Raw genomic sequence first — 8,569 nt, 5'->3', positions numbered from 1 at the left:
AAACGGGATCTGGAGATACAGGATGAAAAATCCTCAAGGAAGCGCGTGATTGAAGGACGGAGGTCTCCTACCTCCTTGAAGGTTAGGCACTCCTTGGGATTCTCTACATTGGCATTGTCCTCCATGCATGTGAAGGTAGGGCATGTAGATAGGATCATTCCTCTCTTCAGGGAGTGTGCCACCACAGAATGCCATCCATGCATCAAGGTTCGTGTCTCAAATCCTCCTCCGCCACTTGGGTTGTGCTTCAAAGCCTTGGATCATCTTCAAGATCTGGTACACCTTGTCCTGCTAGTAGTCTGGGGCTTCTCACTGTCAAGATTGTGGGAGAGAAGGAAGGAGACTCACTTGTAGCTTTCTTGCTTGCACAATAGGGGAATACACATAGAGGTGGAGGCTGAAAACAGTTTTTTTCTTCTTAGTTGTGTAAGCCAAAAGAACTCTTATACAAAGAAATAGAAGAACCCTATATATGGGTCTCAAACCAAACTCAAATAACTAAGGTGGCATACTAACTGAGCCACGAACTAGAGTAGATAAGGATAGCTGTCATCTAGCTATTATTCATGGGCGGTGTACCAACCGCATCTGCAACCGACAAGTCGGTGACATAAATGCACAACGGTCACCCTGGCATATCACGAGTGGAGCTCGATATCTCAACACTCCCCCTCGAGCTCAATCCCAATTCCTGCACACCAAGCAGGTCTCTGAACTTGCGCAGCTTCTCTGCGCCCAATGCCTTCGTAAATATGTCAGCTACCTGATCCTCTATGCTGACATAAACTAGATCAATAAGACCTAGTAAAACCCTCTCCCGCACATAGTGATAATGCACCTCAATGTGCTTTGTTCTAGCATGATAGACTGGGTTATTTGCCAAGTGTATACTACTCATGTTGTCACAATAAATGACAACTGGCCCATCTGTGGGCTGATGCATATCATAAAGTAGCTTATGCAACCAAGCTACCTCACATGCAGCCATTGCTGCACCCCTGTACTCGGCCTCGGTGCTCGACAAGGCAACTGTAGGCTATTTCTTGCTGCTCCAAGTGACTGCAGCACTCCCAAAAGAGAACACATATCCACTGGTAGATCGTCTATCAGAAATACTACCAGCCCAATCAGCATCAGTGTATCCATGTAACTGTATCTGAACCCCAGTCTCATAAAATAGTCCATACTGCAATGTGGACTTCACATACCTGAGTATGCGTCTAGCCGCATCCAAATGCAATTTCCTTGGAGCCTGCATAAACTGACTTACCAATCCAACAGCATAGCTCAAATCTGGCCTGGTAATAGTCATATAAATCAAGCTTCCTACTATGCGTCTGTACATAGTAGGGTCTTCCAGAAGCTCACCTGCATCTGCGCTCAGCTTCACATTCTGCTCCAAAGGAACTGAAATAGGCTTACAGCCTGTCATCCCATATTTGGACAGCATGTCCAATCCATATTGCCTCTGCAAGAGCTGTATCCCACTTGGTGATCTAATCACCTCAATGCCCAAGAAATAACGCAGCTCTCCCAAATCCTTCATCTCAAACTTTTGCTTCAATAGCATTTTCACATGAAGGATATCTTCATCACTATCACCTGTCATAATCAAATCATCAACATAAATGACAAGCAGCATAATACCTTTCTCTGTTTTTCTCACATAAAGTGAGAAATCTGCCTTGGAAATCTGAAAGCCAATAGTGACAAGATACTGTCCTATCTTGTCAGACCATGCTCTAGGTGCTTGCTTCAAGCCATACAAGGCTTTCTTCAACCTGCAAACAAATTCAGGATGAATAGCATGCACATATCCTGGTGGCTGCTCCATATAGACCTCTTCTTGCAAATCACCATGCAAGAAGGCATTCTTTACATCCATCTGATGTAAAGACCATCCCTTTGATGCAGCCATAGCAATGACTGCTCTTACGGTTGCCATCCTTGCAACCGGACTGAATGTTTCTTCATAGTCAATGCCATATGTTTGTGCATACCCCTTGACTACTAATCTTGCATTGTATCTGTTCACAGAACCATCTGCATTGTGCTTCACCTTATAAACCCACTTACAGCCAATTGCATTCTTATATTTAGGCAAAGGTACCAATTCCCATGTAGCATTTACTTCCAAGGCATCCACTTCTTCATCCATGGCTTTCTCCCATTTTTCTTTTCCCATGGCTTGCTCAAAAGAAGTGGGTTCTGGTTCCTGTATCACTTTGACCATATATGCATAGTGAATGGCTGTAAATCCATCATATTTCAGCCTATCCACAGGATACCTAACTCTGGTTGACCTGCGCAAAGTAGGTTTACTCCCAGGTGCTCTCAAAACATCCCTGGTCTTCCTTACTCCAGGTGTAACAATAGAAGGAATACCCAACTCATCATCAATGCTCTGTTCTGAGCCACTGGATTCACCATCCACATAAGAGTGACCTGCATTCACATCAAACATGGGCTGATCTACCTTCTCTTTTCCTTTTCGTGATACCTGCATACCACTATCTGCATTGCTTTGAGAAGATTCTCATGATCTCAATCTGCCTGTCCATGGCGAAGAATGTGAACCACTGCTAGAGCGCTCCAGGTCCACTAATATTTTGTGACTGCTGCTGTGAATTCTGTGCAGCATTACCATTTTGTGCATCTACATCATCAATCACATTTACTGGTTTATACCAGCTACTCATCTCATCAAAAACAATATCTCTGCTCACTGTAAACTTACGAGTAGAAGGGTTATAGCATCTAGATGCACTTCTCAGCTTTTGGATCCAACTTGGATATCAACTCATCTGGCACATGTACATAGGCAATGCAACCAAAAATTTTCAAATGAGAGATATCTGGTTTCCTACCAGTATACCTCTCCTCTGGAGTCATCCCATGTATTGCTACAGTGGGAGTCCTATTCATTATATAGACTGTTGTAGCAACTGCTTCAGCCCAGTAAAAATCTGGCAAGTCTTTTTCGTTGAGCATGGCACGAGATACCTCTCCAATATGCCTGTTTTTTCTTTCTGCAATTCCATTTTGCTGTGGGGTATGACTGCATGAATATTGCTGCTTTATGCCATGCTCCTGCAAGAACCTTGCAAACTCATTTGAGAGGTACTCTCCCCCTCCATCTGACCTTAGGCATTTTATTTTCAGGCCTGTTTCTTTTTCAACCATAGCTTTAAGAGTTTTGAAATGCCCAAAAACTTCACTTTTCTTTTTCATAAAATACACCCAAACTTTTCTGCTATAGTCACCAATAAAAGTGACAAAATAATGACAGCCTCCAAGAGATGCAGCTTTAGTAGTCCACACATCAGAGTGGATTAATTCCAATGGCTTCTTACTCTCTTGAACATGTCTAGGAAATGGTTTCCTTGCCTGTTTTCCAAACTGACAGGCCTCACATACCTTATGCATTTCTGCAACCTTGAATTTAGGCAATCCTGCAACAATATTTTGGGCCTGCATTGATTTAAGTCGTTGTACATTAACATGACCAATGCGTTTATGCCAGATATCAATATCTGCAACTACACCGATCCCATGTGCAAACATTGCTGCACTCAATTCAGACATGTCTGCATCCAACGTAAACATTCTGCCCTTCTTCTTTCCTTTTGCTATCAAGCGACCTTTATTTTTCATATCCTCAACAAAGCATCCATGAGGATTAAATCTAACCTGCAAGCCCTACTCAACCATTTGACCAACAGAAACCAGATTCTTGGTGATATTTGGGACATGAAATACATCTGACAGGTATTTCTTTTTCCCATCCTGCATAGACAAAGGAATTTTTCCAATCTGCACAATAGGATGTGCAGTATCATCACCAGTCTCCACAAATCCTGGTTTTTCCATTTTCCTTGCATCCTCCATCCATTCTGCATGACCTGTCATGTGGTTTGATGCACCTAAGTCAACATACCATACATCGTTGCATTCTTCTGCACTTGTCACAGAATTGTTCATGTGCTGCACCATAAACAAATGCTCATTTCTGTCATCACCCTGTCTACTAGAAGATGCATAATTTCCTTGTTGCAGTTTTCCATTCATGATGTCATTCTGCTTTTTATAGCAGTCTTTAGCCATATGACCCATTTTACCACATTAGTTAGCATTCAACATTACTGTTTGCATTTTGGCCTCTTTGCCATCGACCACGACCTCTTTGGCTCCCCCTACCTCTAGAGTTACCACGTCCTCCTCCATAGGACTGGTTTTCTTGAGTTTGTTGCATATTCTGATTTCTACCACGGCCTCCAAATCGGCCTCCTCTACCTCTGCCTCTACCTCTTCCAGCATTTGAGTAGAAGACAGCTTCTTTTGAAGTTCCTCCTGAAGAAGATGCACCACCATTTCTCTGCTCCTTAGAAATTAGAAGAGCAATCAACTCCTCAAAATCAGGAAATCTTTCACAAACTGAAATGGATGTCTGAAATTGTGCATAATCCTTTCCTAGACCATTCAAGGTCACAGAAACTAAATCATCATCTTCCACTGGCGACCCAATGGAAGCAAATGCATCTGCAATCTTCTTCACCTTCATGTGGTAGTCATTGATGCTCATATTTTCTCTTTGCACATTATGAAACTCTTGCTTGAGCTGCATTTTCCTGGCTTGCGTATTTGTGCTATACATTTTTGACAAAGTATCCCATGCCTCCTTTGGCGTACTTGCATCTTGAATATGCACAATCATAGAGTCTGAAATATTGATAGACAGCTAGTACATAACTTTCCTGGCTCTCTCATGCCATGCTTTAAATGCCTGCATTTGCTGTTGATTGGGAACATCAGGAAGAACTGGTTCTTCTTCATTTCCTGCAACAAATTCCGAATATCCTTTTTCCATAAGGAAATTCGTCATTCTAAACTTCCATGCTTGGAAGTTGTTCTTGACAAGCTTTTCAGTGACAATCTGTGAGAGAGAATCAGACGCCATTACAGAACACTGCAAAAAGTTCTGTCACTGCAAAGAACACAGCTTCAGCCTCACAAGGGCTAATCTGCAAAACTGACGAAAGTGGTATTTGACCACACAGTCACTCCCTAGTGACGATTTTGCATCAACAGGCAACAAGGATGATTCTGTAACTCCCAATGTCTCTGCACACAAGCATACGATACAATTTCTACAGTAACTTTTCACCGACCTGTAGAACAGTGGTCGCACAGCATAAAACTGGGCCTTTTCCTGAGTGCGTGCAGAAAACTTCCGCCTCCAAAACAGGCCCCGAAATGGCCTCAAATCAAAAAAACAAGGTCGCCGAGGCCTAAATCCTTCGCCCCCAGCATATACTGCCCTCTTGCTTCACCGAGAAGGGCGTCTCAACCTGAGACAGTGCACTCTTGCAATTTCCGGCTGTGCTACCTGCAGAGATCTACTCCCAAAACAGAAAATGAAAGCAACACTGCTCCTCTTACCAGAACACCGCGAGCTTGGCTTGCTTTCTTGATCTCCTTACCACGAACAAGGCTCTGATACCATGTCAAGATTGTGGGAGAGAAGGAAGGAGACTCACTTGTAGCTTTCTTGCTTGCACAATAGGGGAATACACATAGAGGTGGAGGCTGAAAACAATTTTTTTCTTCTTAGTTGTGTAAGCCAAAAGAACTCTTATACAAAGAAATAGAAGAACCCTATATATGGGTCTCAAACCAAACTCAAATAACTAAGGTGGCATACTAACTGAGCCACGAACTAGAGTAGATAAGGATAGCTGTCATCTAGCTATTATTCATGGGCGGTGTACCAACCGCATCTGCAACTGACAAGTCGGTGACATAAATGCACAACGGTCACCCTGGCATATCACGAGTGGAGCTCGATATCTCAACACTCACCTCCATCGAGTGATCACTATGCACCGCTCCACGACCCATCGATTTGCAAAGTTGTTGGCCATTTGAATTATTCTATCCACTACTTCCATAGGTAGGACTCGGTGCAGGGCCCGTGGGTAAAGGAATGATGGTTTGAAGGGCCGAGTTTAGAGTTCTCCTTGCTTCCAAATGCTCAAAATCTGGCCTTTCCTCTGGAGGTTGCTCCTATGGGGTCTAAGCTGGAGGTGGATGCGGAGGCTCATGCTATTCAAAGCCTAGATCCTTTAGCTCATTCGTGGGGAGGCCAGCTTGCCTCAAATACTAGCATTGTTGTTTTCTTGTTAGGCTAGTGCTAGTGGGGAGAGCTCGCTCGTGCAGGCCGTACTTTAAGGCTCTAGTGGTCAATTCTAGCTTCCTTTTTTTCCTCTCCAACGAAATCCTTGCCCTCTTTGCTTGTGTTACATGGAGCATTGTGCCCAAGTGCCGTTGCGCTTCTAAACTTACTTCTACGGCTTTGGCCCTAACCTCTGCCAACACCCGCTCACATTGAGCTATGGCCAAGCACTCAGCAAGTTCTCGCACACTCATTCAAAGTTGTGCTCTTTCCACTTTTTGGCCCTCTCTTCCAACTCCTCCTTGCCCTTCTCCATACTTTGAGGAGACAGCATCATCACCACCTACTGTTGTTCATTTCACACATCTAGCATGTGTATTTTCTCCTTGTTCTGGTGGTTCAATTACTCCTTAGCTATCCTCTAGGCTTGTTGCACCATGGAGAGCTGCATGGAAGTTTCTGATAGCCCCTTGGATAGATCTTTGTTCCTTCATGTGTGGGCATCTTGGTTTCCTTCTTACCACTGTCTTTTAGATTTGGCCACTACTTTTATCTCCTCCACCTACTATTTCACATCTTCTAGCTCCTCCTGCAGCCTTTGGGTTGCTTGCTCAATGGCTTCTTCCCTCTCTTTCTCCAAGTGTTTGATCTCCCTTTCCAGTCTACCTTGCTCCACTAACTCTAGGGCAGTCTTCCTTTTCAAGTCTTCTATTTCCTTCTGGTATCTCCGTCCCCTCTCCTTTGTTGCGGCCTCTAACTCTTCTGTAGCCTCCATGATGTTGTTCATATTCCCTTGCAGCTCCTCACCCAACTTTGCTAGTTCCTCATTGAGCTATTGTAGGCTTATGTGGCTCTCTGTTTCTCCTCCGTCCACTTTGTTTCCCACTCTCCTTCTTCACATTTCTTGCCTTCGAGCTACTCTTTCAATTCTTGGATTTCTCATTGATGCTTTGCTGCCTTGCAGGTTGCTTCCAACCTGAGTGCAGCTGAGGCTTCTCTTTTGATCTTCAGCTCGAATGTGCTATTGCTCTCCTCTCCTACTTGGCCTTCCCTAGCTGCATTAGGAGCTCTTTGACATAGTCATTGTATGTTGTGGTGTCCGGTATTGTAGGAGATGTTGTAGTCATGGAGGCCTCTAGCTTCTGCCTCTTGGAATCTTGCCTTGATTTAGCATTGACCATGGCCAGTATTTTGGCTCCTACAAGGGGGGGCCTTGCTTCCGAATCTGGAGCTATCTCTTGCATCTTTGTCACCAAAATTTGCATCATGGACATCAACTTTTTCGTGTCCATGACGGCTACAATTTCTTGGGCGGTCAAGGTGGTCAAAGAGTGGGACATGAAGATTGGGGGAAGGGGGTGCATTGGGGCCTTACCCTTTCCTATTACTATTGGGACTGCTTCAACTCTTTTGAGGCCTTGGCACTGCTGCTTGTGGCTCTCCTTCTCCTTGGGGGCTCAGGGTGGTTGATCCTTCCATGCCCAAGGTCTCCTCCACTGACCTGTGTATGGCCTCGGCCATGTCCTCACCTTCCTTTCTTCTCAGCTCTTCTGCCTCTTCCTCTACTTTTCTCCTTCTCTCATCTTTGGCCCTCTTGGACTCTTTTTACCTCAGCTCGACCCGTCGCTCCTCCCTTGTGATTGTTTCTTTTGTCTCCGTCTGTAGCTTTGATGGGGTTCCCTTATTCGATGCCTTTAGCTCTCCTTGGTCAGACTGTGTCTCCTACTCTTCCATATTGCTTATAGTCCTTTTATTGGACTGCACTTGTTCATGATGAGGCAATCGGTCAGGAGTTTCCCCTACTCCCTCTTCATCTCCCTCTATGTCCTTCAAGGCCTCCTAGATGATGGCTGTTAGGATTCCACCAAACTTGATGGTGGATGCCTTGGAGGAGGACTTCTTTCGAGCTGTTGATCTTGCTGTGGAGGCTGGGGATTCCCCTCCTGCCCCACTGCTATGCCGGTGGTCAAAGCTTTTGCTAAGCTCTCAATAGTTTTTTCCACGAAGGCATTCCAATCTATTTCATTTGGGGATCCAATTGCAATGCTCTCCAACAACAACACCCTGATTGTTTTCATAAGGGCATTATACCTTTGACTAGAAATGAGAGCATGGACCATCTTTGCTTGCAACTTGATCTCGGGATTTGCAATTTCTACTAAGCTTATCCCATCCATTGTGCATATGGTGGCCTTGTTCATCCCTAGCATGCTATACACCTCCCTCTTTGGGCATCGCTCTGTCCTACTAGTTAGACCTAGGGCCTTCTCCACCATTACAGGGCTCAATTCTACCTCTACTTGGTGTGCTTCTTCCCCTTTCCTGATTATCACTGTGCCACAATTTATTTCGGCATTGAAGCTCCTCAAAAATTATGCACACTTGCCATAGTCGACC

The sequence above is a fragment of the Lygodium microphyllum genome, chromosome 10, assembly GCF_053477565.2.
Source record: "Lygodium microphyllum isolate KBCC chromosome 10, Lygodium_microphyllum_v1.1.10, whole genome shotgun sequence".
Taxonomy (NCBI): domain Eukaryota; kingdom Viridiplantae; phylum Streptophyta; class Polypodiopsida; order Schizaeales; family Lygodiaceae; genus Lygodium; species Lygodium microphyllum.
This window is presented reverse-complemented; position numbering follows the sequence as displayed.